Consider the following 10,276-nt stretch of genomic DNA (forward strand, 5'->3'; position numbering starts at 1 on the left):
TTTTTCCCTGTCCCACATAGAAAACACAAAGAGACAATAGAAGAGAAATTACAGAAAGGCCAAGAACAATCATGGAGAAAGCACACGTTCCGAGAGGCTGACTTCCCTGAAGTTTTCACCTCAATCAGGTGATTTTGTCACGCAGACTCCCTTGGAGTTGGTGTGGCAGATGGTAGAATAATACAGAGCAATGCTCATCATTCTGTTGTTTGTGTGCTCCAAATAGCTGGAGACTTCATCCTATCAGCTTTAGGTAAATGCTAAACTCACTGCTATTGGGTCAGTTTCGACTCATAGCAAGTCCCCATCAGGTTTCTGAGGCTGTAAATCATGATAGGTGGAGACTACACATTTTCCATGCTGGAGGATTAGAACTGCAGAGCATGTGCAGCCTTTTGTTGAGATGTTTAGCATGCTTTAGGCTGTGTGTTACCAGAGCTTCCTTAAATGCTAAATACATTATGAAATTTAAAATGCACCACTCAAGTAGTCAGACACCAGCCACAGAGATCCAAAGCTATTCATGCTGGGCTCAGAAGTCAATAGTAGTGGTCACTGGCTTCCTCTACTCTTTACTGTCATTGTTGTTAGACGTTACTGAGCTGGTTCCTACACCCATCACAGAATGGGACCTTGCAGGTTCTGCACCATCCTCACATTCTTACTATGTTTCAACCCATTGTTGCAGCCACTGTTGCCAATCCATCTCATTGAGGGTCTTCCTCCTTTTCAATTGATCCTCTACTTTTGCAAGCATGATGTCCTTCTCCAGGAATTTGTCCCGCATGCTGTTGTTGTTGTTGTTGTTGTTGTTGTTATGTGCTGTCGAGTCGCTTGTGCCTCATAGTGACCCTATGTACAAGAGCCCTAAACCCTGCTCTATCCTACTGACAAACCTACCTCCATTACCCCAATGACTAAGTCAATCCATCTCATTGAGGGTCTTCCTCCCTTGTGCTGTCCCTCCATCCTCCCAAGCATGATGTCCCTCTCCAAGGACCTCCATGTAACATGTCCAAAGTATGTCAGATGAAGCTTCAGAATCCTTGTCTCCAAGGAGCAGCCTGGTTTCACTTTCTCCAGGATGAACCTGTTTGTTCTTAGTTTACTCAACACTCTTCTCCAGCACCATAGCTCAAAAGGATCAGTTCTCCTTCTATCATCCCTAGTCATTGTCCAGCTCTCTGATGCATAGCAAGCAATTGCAAAGACTATGGCCTGGATCAGGTTCACCTTAGTATCCAGACTGATGTCGTTGCTCTTCAATACTTTGGAGAAGTCCCTGACAGCCAGCTTTCCCAACACAATTCATCTCTTGATTTCCTGGCTGCTGGTACCAAGAGTGTTGACTATGGAACCAAGTAAACCAAAACTGTTAACAGTCTTAATCTCTTCGCTATCCATATTGATGCTACCAATTGGCCTAGTGGTGAAAATATTTTTTTCTTAGCACATAAAAAATGTGTGACATGAATGTTCAAATCTATTAATACCAAATAAAGTATACATTTTCTAAACACACACACCCCCAAAAAACCATGTGACATAAAATCATCACCCTTGATTCTAAGAGGTATTCTGGCTGTGCTTCTTTCAAAAGAGGCTTTGTTCTTCTAGCAGTCCATGTTATGTTTAATATTCTTCAAAACTCAAATTCATTGCCATCATGTCAGCTCCAACTCGTAGCTGACCAGGGGATTTTTGGAGGTTACATAGGATTACATTACATAGGATTTCAATCTATATGCACTCAGGAGGCTAGATTTTATGAAGAAGAATGTGGCATCAGGATTGGAGGATGATGCATCAACAGCCTGCATTATATAGATTATACAACTTTGCTTGCTGATACAAGGAAGACTTGAAACATTTGTTGCAGAAGGTCAAGGAATACACCCTTCAATACAGATTGTATTTCAGCATCAAGAAAACAAAGATCCTCACCACTAGGCCAATAGGGAACATCATGATAAATGGAGAAAAGATTGAGGTTGTTAACAATTTTATTTTGCTCACATCTGCAATCAACACCCTTGGCTTCAACAGACAGGAAATCAAAGACAAGTTGTATTGGGAAAATCTGCTGTCAAGGACCTCTCCAAAGTGCTAAAGAGCAAGGGTGTCAGTCTAGAGACTAAGATTCACCTAAACCAAGTCATGGTCTTCTCAGTTGCCTGCTATGCATTTGAGAGCGGGTTAATTATTAAGGATGACAGAAGAAGAATCAATATCTTTAAGTTGTGGTGCTGGAGAAGGGTCTTGACATGCCATGGATTGCCAAGTGAACAAATAGTCTGTCTTAGAGAGGGTGTCCTCCAGGTTGCTCTTTAGAAGCAAGGATTTTGAAACTTCCTCTCACATACTTTGAGCATCTTGACAGGCAGGACCATCCTTGGAAAAGTACATTGTACTTGAAGGGGTGCAGGGACAGCACAAGAGAGAAAGAGATAATGATGTTGGCTCAGGATGGGGCAAGGTTCACAGCCATTGTTCATAGAGTTGCTATGAGTTGTAGTTAATGGCACATAACAACAAAAAGTTGCATAGGAGATTTACAGCCTCAGAAACAAGTTGGAGGGTCAGCTGTGAGTTGGTTCTGACTGTCATTTTCAGTATGCTGTAGTGACAGGGACTATAACCTGGGTCTAAATCCCGACCCTGATATTTCCCAGATGGGCAATCTTGGGCTAGTTGCTTAATGTTTATGTCCATATGTGATTTTCCTAGCTGAGGGACAGAGGCGATAATTTCTGGTAAGATTAAAAATATTTAGCAGCTGGTACAACACAGACAGAAGTCCCCCAGTAGAACAAATAGTTAAGCACTTGACTTCTTGCTGATAGGTTGTCATAAGAACTCACCCTGAAGGGTCTGCGCAAATGGGTCTAGCAATGTACTTCCAAAACTTCAGTGCATTGAAAACCCTATGGGCAGGTCTGCTCTGTCCCCATGGGATCACAAGGAGTCAGAACTTACTGGAAGGCAATTAACACTTGTCCTGGAGCAGAGTCCTGGAGGACCCCTGCTGTACCCAGTGTAACCCTTTAGTTTCTGGATTTGGGGAGAATGGGAGTGAAGAGCTAGTCAGCAGGAAACACATAGTAGAGGGGAGACTTTGAGGGAGAGAGGGCAGCAGTTCTTCAGTGAAAACAACTATGGGCATAAATGTTTCAGTATTTTCAACAAGCAGTTTGGCCATATAATGTAACCACACTGGAAACATTAATTTTCTGCAAAATATAAGAGATAAATTTAAAGCTCTCAGCATATATTAAGCACATTAAAGAGCAGCTAAAATAATACTAACAGAGTCATGACAGAAATAAAATAATGCCAACCTCAGCATCATTGTGAGAATTGAGCATGATAATATGTTAAGTATTTCATGCAACTCAACAAATGCTAATCATTCCTGTGATTACAGCTGTGATTATTACCATTACTTAGTGGCTGGTATGTGGACTGAGAGCTGATGATAGAAGAAGAATCAATGTCTTTGAGTTGTGGTACTGGAGAAGCATATTGAATATACTGTGGACCGCTAGGAGAATAAATAGGTTCGTCCTGGGCAAGGTGAAACCAGGCTGCTTCTAGGAGTTAAAGATTTTGAAGCTTCATCTGACATACTTTGGGCATGTTGCCAGGAGGGACCAGTCCTTAGAGAGGGACATAATGCTTGGAAGGTGGAGGGGCAGCACAAGAGAGGAAGACTCTGCATGAGATGAATGACTCAGTGACTGGGGTAATGGAGTAGGTGTGTCAGAGACAGTGAGGTTGGCTCAAGATAGAACAGGGTTCAGAGCTGTTGTACATACATATATATAGGGTCATTATGAGTCAGGTGACTCAACAGCACATAACAACAACAATATGTGGATTGAATTGGATGTAGTAGATTAAAAGAACCAATCAGGACAGTTTTAAAATTTTTTTTTAAAAATCAAATTGTGGCGAGCTCTGGTGGTCTAGTGGCAAGAAGCTGCACTGCAATTCCAGAGGTGAGCAGTTCGAATCCACCAGATGCTCTGCTGGAAAAGGAGGGACAATCTCCTCCAGTAACAGTCAGATCCGATTTGGTGGTACCCACAAAAAAAAATATTTTAAAAACTCAAATTGTATATATCATGATTTTTCTAACTACTACATGATTGTTGTTTTTTGTTGTTATGTGCCATTGAGTCACCTGCAACTCATAGTGATCCTATGTACAACAGCTCTGAAGCCTGCCCTGTCCTGAGCCAGTTTCACTGACTCTGACACACATATTTCCATTGCCCTAATTAATGTATCAATCCATCTCATCTGGGGTCTTCCTCTCCTGCGCTGTCTCTCCACCCTTCCAAGAAGGATGTTCTCCAAGGATCGTCCTTCCTGGCCACATGCCCAAAGTATGTGAGACAGAGCTTCAAAATCCTAACCTCCAAGGAAAAACTTGGTTCTGCATTCTCTAAGACACACCTATTTGTTTTTTGGGGCAGTCCATAATATGTTCAAGATTCTTCTCCAGCACCACAACTTGAAAACATCAATTCTTTTCCTATCATCCTTAGTCACTGACCAGTTCTCTGAAGCATAGCAAATAATTATAAAGACCACGGACTGGATGAGGAGCACCTTAGTCTCTAGACTGATATCATTACTTCTCAGTATTCTGGAAAGGTTTACCTAATGCAATACATCTTTTGTTTTCCCGACTGCTGGTGCCAGGAGTGTTGATTACGGAACCAAGCAAGCTATAACTGTTAACAACCTCAATCTCGTCTCCATCTATCATGGTCCTGCCAATTAGCGCAGTGGTAAGAATATTTGTCTTCTTTATATTGAGCTTCAACTCATATTGAAGACTACAGTCCTTGACCTTCTGCAGCAAGCACTTCAGGTTTTCCTCAATTTCAGCAAGCAGGATTGTGCTTTCTGCATAATATAGGTTGTTGATGAGTCTTCCTCCAATCCTGATGCCATATTCCTCTTCATAAAGCCCTGGTTCTCAAATGATCTGTTCTGCCTACAGATTGAAAAGGTATGTAGACAGGATGCATCCCTGACACACCCCTTTCTTGATTTTTAATCATGCGGTGTTTCCCTGCTCTGATTTGAGGACTGCTTCCTGGTCCAAGTATAGGTTTCGCATAAGCACAATCAAGTGTTCTGGAATTCCCATTCTCCTCAAGGTTAATCACAATTACAATCATGTTGTAGGACTAAGGGAAATCACAGGAAATAACATAAAAATCAGCAAGTAATTTTAAGGGAAGCCAACAGTAACTCCTATTAAACATTTCATAATCTAGGAATATACCCAGTTTGCTGGTAATTGCACAAGAAAATTAAATTGATAAAACACATTTGTATCTGACAAATTATTGACTATAAACCAGAAAAATCACAATATAGAAACAGTTACAGAAAAACAGTATCAAATTTAGCCTCCTTGAAACAGCTTGAATCTTGATTACGACTGATAATTTAAAATTCAGTGGTACGTTTTTAAACCTCCAGGAGCTTGTAGCAGACAAACCATATTACAGCTAAATTGGTAAGCTTAACTTTTCCTTAGTAAACTGTTGTTATCATTGTTGTTGTTGATTGCCATCAAGTCAAGCACGACTCATAGTGACTCTATGAGCAAAAGGCCTTTCTATAACTATCATCATTTATCAAAGTTCATCAAGTTTCAGGAGGCATAATAGTCTATGTGTTTCCTACTGCCAAAGGGGCCCTTTAGAGTAGTGAGAGAAGATCTTCACCCTGAAACCCACAGCGTCCCTTTTCAGCAGGAAGTAGCTAAGAGAATACGCCGTCCCCTTTTCCTTATGACTCAGGGTGAAGTCTCTCTCAGGGAGGAGTGATAGGGAATGGCAAAGGATACACTGACAAAGAAGATTAATCAGAACTGGCTTTGACAAGCACTGTGGCATTTGGACAAGAACAAACTGGGAGGAGGGTAGAGAGAATAGTGCAACAATGAATGAGTGGAAGCCCAAAATCTCTGTAAATGTTTATGAAAATTAATAAAATATAATTATAGAAAAAAAAAAAAGTTTCAGGAGGCATATTGTTTAGGAAGTGGGTCCCACTCTTGCTCTTGAAAGTCTCCTGAAAGCTTTTCTCATCCTCAGCGACTGAACAGTTCCTCAGTCAACAAGTTTAGGCGCAGCAAACTGTGAGGATGATGCAGAATCAGACATAAAGGTGCTAAACATGAGAGCCCTCTTGAAAGCACATAAAAGCACAACAAACAGCCTGTGGGTATGCAACTCAGAGCAAATGGCTATTTTGAAGTCACTGCTTGTTTTTTTCAAAGACATCCAAAACTTGAAATTTAATGGATTTGAGGTTTGTGGGCTTTGACTTTCAATTGTATCTTGGCACTCAATATTAAGTCAATAAATTATCAACTTTCCTTCTCATCTTACAATGACCATAAATCTCCAGGGAATGTTTTAGTGGTATAGTGGTTTAAAATCTTTGTTAAAATTAAATGACACTCTATTGAATTTACCTGTTGTTGTTGTTATGTGCCATCAAGTTGCCTGCGATTCATGGCTGTATACAACAGCTCTGAAGCCTAGTTTCAGTGTCTCTGACACACATACTCCCATTACCCCAGTTACTGTGTCAATCCACCTCACCCAGGGTCTTCCTCTCCTGTGCTGTCCATCCACCCTTCCAAGCTTGATGTCCTTCTCTAAGGATATTTCCCTCCTGTCCACGTGCCCAAATTATGTGAGATGGAGCTACAAAATCCTAGCCCCCAAGGAGAAACTTGGTTTCACTCTCTCCAAGACAGACTTACTTGTTTTCTTGGCGATCCATGGTATATTCAAAATTAAAATTAAAACTATCTTCTTCTGAGAACCATTATATCAGCTTTGATGGTAAGAGCTTACAGATTATTTTTTTAAAACACTATAAATAACAATGTTAATTGTTGTGACTGATGATACCAACCACTTAAGGAATCACAGTGTTAGAACTGAAGGCTGGTTTTCAAGTCTGACTGAATTTTGATGGAAAGCTGCAAGTTTATTTGCATTGATGACTAATCACCATTATATCATATATTCAGTTACTGCCTTAAAGAGATTTTCCACTAAAATAAGCCTGAGGGCACAGAGATTGTTATTCACTTGAACTGTGTTTAAATAAACAAAACGAGCAACAACAATGAAAAATACTCAACAGTAATCAGATTGCTCACCATAATTAAACATACAGTGTGAATATATAATTTCCTAGCCCTGTTGATTAATCAGCTTTCAAAAGGTTCAGTGCATCTCAATGATGAAATATAGACAAATGCTTGCAGAGGGAAGTTGAAACCAACTAGGGATACAGATAAGAGAGGTAAGCACAAGATATTACCAAATTTTGCAGTCTGAAATTGACCGAACATGCAATCAGGATGTGTTAATGATAACTGGTGACTGGAATGCAAAAGTAGGAAACAATGAAGAAGGAACAGTGGTTGGAAAATATGGCGTGGTGATAGAAAAGACTCTGAAAATAGAATGATTGAATTTTGTATTTACAATGATTTATTCATTGTAAATACCTTTTCTAAAGGACACAAAAGATGACTTTGCACATAGATTTCACCCAGTGGGCTGCATAGGAATCAAATTGACTACATTTGTGAAAGAAATCATTAGAGAAACTCAATATCAACAGTGAAAACTAGGCCAGGGCAGAATATAGGTCAGATCATCAATTACTCAAATTACTCATATGAAAGTTCAAATTGAGGCCAAAGAAAATGAAAATAAGTTTACAGAAACCAAGATATGATCTTGAATCAATTTCATAAGATAAGGCTCCAGGAATCAATGGGATACCAATTGACTTGTTTCAATTAACAGATACAGCCTTGGATGCACTCACCAGTACATGCCAGGAAATTTGGAGAACAGCTATCTGGCCAATGGACTGGAAGAGGTCTATATTTGTGCCTATTCTCACGAAAGGTGATCCAATTGAATGTGGAAATTATCAAACAATACCATTGATATCATATGCTAGCAAAATACTGCTGAAGATCATTCAAAAATGGCTGGAACAGTACAGTACATAGATAGGGAATTTCCAGAAGTTCAAGCAGGATTAGAAGAAGCCATGGCACCAGGGATATCATTGCTAATGTCAGATGGATCCTGGCTGAAAGTAAGGAATACCAGAAGAATGTCTATTTATGCTTTATTGACTATGCAAAGGCTTTTGGCTGTGTAGGTAATGACAAGCTGTGGCTGACATTGAAAAGAATGGGAATCCCAGAGCTCTTGATTGTGCTCATGCGGAACCTATACCTGGACCAGGAGGCTGTTGTGTGAGTGGAGCATGGGAGCACTGCATAGTTTGGAATTGGGAAGGAAGTGCATCAGGGATGCATTCTGTCTCCATACCTGTTCAATCTATATGCTGAGCAGATTATCTGAGAAGCTGGCCTCTACAAAGAGGAATGTGACATCAGGATTGGAGGGAGACTCATCTATAACCTGCATTATGCAGATGACACAACCTTGCTTGCTGAAAGTGAGGAGGATTTGAAGCACTTGTTGCAGAAGACCAAGGAATACACCCTTCAGTATGGATCACCTCTCAATATGAAGAAAACAAATATTCTTACCACAGGACAATGTTATGATGGATAGAGATGAGTTTGAAATTGTCAACAGCTTCATCTTGCTTTGATTCACAATTAACACCCTTGGTATGAGCAGTCAGGAAATAAGGAGATGCATTGCAATGGGAAAATCTGCAGTTAGGGACCTTTCCAAATTATTGAGGACTAGTGATGTCAGTTTGAGGACTAAGGTGCATCTGATTCAGGCCATGGTCTTTCTGATTACTAGCTATGCATCCAAGAACTGACAATGAATAAAGATGACAGAAAAATAATTGATGCCTTTGAGCTATGGTGTTGGATAAGAGCACCGAACATTTCATGGACACTCAGGAAAACGAATAGCTATGTCTTGGAGAGGGTGCAGCCAGAATGGAGTCAAGAATGATGAGGCTTCGCCATTTGGAAATACTGCTAGGAGGTGCTATTCCTTAGAGAGCGACATGAAGTTGGAAAGGGCGGAGTGTCGACGAAGGCGAGGAAGACCCTCAACCAGGTGGATTGACAAGGTGTAACTTCATAAAATACCATAGATGGAGCTAAAAGTGATAGACACCACCTAGAAACTGGCATCTCTCCCAATATATTATTGAATCAATTAATACAGAAGGAAAGGGAAGGCTGAAATTATTTTTTTTAATTATGTTGGCAAAAAATATTGACTGTCCCATGGACTGTAAAGAACTCAACAAATGTCTTAGAAGAAGAGCAGTCAGAATTCTCCTTGATATGAAGATGGCATGATGTTTTGGGCATGTTATTTAGGAAGGGTCAGCCCCAGGAGAAGAACAACATACTTTGTAAAGTGGAGGATCAGCCAAAAAATAGGACTATCATTGACAAGATGACTATACCACAGACTTCTTGAAGCAACAATGAACTCAAGCCCAGCAGTGATTGTGAGGAAGATGTAGAACCTGACGGTGTTTGTTCTGTGGGACACAGGGCCACGATGGAATGAATCAACTCAACGACACCGAACAGTAACAGGGTCAAACAAAAGGCCGTGCTGGAGAGGCAGAACCGACACAACTGACCCTCCCGCGAGTTGTCAGAGACTGTGAATTTCACAAGAGGAAACTGTCCATTTTCTCCTGCAGAGCAGTTAGCTGGTGTATTTGAACCAAATGCCTTTGGGTTGGTAATAGAACTCTTTACACACTTGGAGTTGGCAGAGTAATCCCTACCCACTAGGCCAAGAGGTAGGGATAATACTAAGACTATACATTAAGTATCAGGACTGAAACAGTAACTTCACAAAATACCACAGATGGAGATAAAAGCGATGGATGCCACCTAGAAACTGGCATCTCTCCCAAGATACTATTGAATCAATTAATACAGAAGGAAAAGGAAGGGTCCCCCACTTGTCTGACATATCAAAACAATTCAATAAAGTGAAAACAAAGCACCACTCAGAATGCCAACACAGCTCCCTGGAGCCCTCACACTCACTAAAGTTGTCATTAACCACTGAGTTGAACTAAGGCTGAATTAGAATTTACACAGATTGATATATTACTGAAGATTAAGTACTTACAACTTTCTGTGCCTGTACATAAATTTTAAATATATGTAAAATAATCCAGAAGAAAATGCATGCATACACGTGAAAAGTACTTTACTTTTCCCATTCTAATTGTACTTTGGGTTTTT

Source organism: Elephantulus edwardii, unplaced genomic scaffold (assembly GCF_000299155.1).
Source record: "Elephantulus edwardii isolate Elephantulus edwardi_28Jun2011 unplaced genomic scaffold, EleEdw1.0 scaffold00031, whole genome shotgun sequence".
In the NCBI taxonomy this organism is placed as follows: Eukaryota; Metazoa; Chordata; class Mammalia; order Macroscelidea; family Macroscelididae; genus Elephantulus; species Elephantulus edwardii.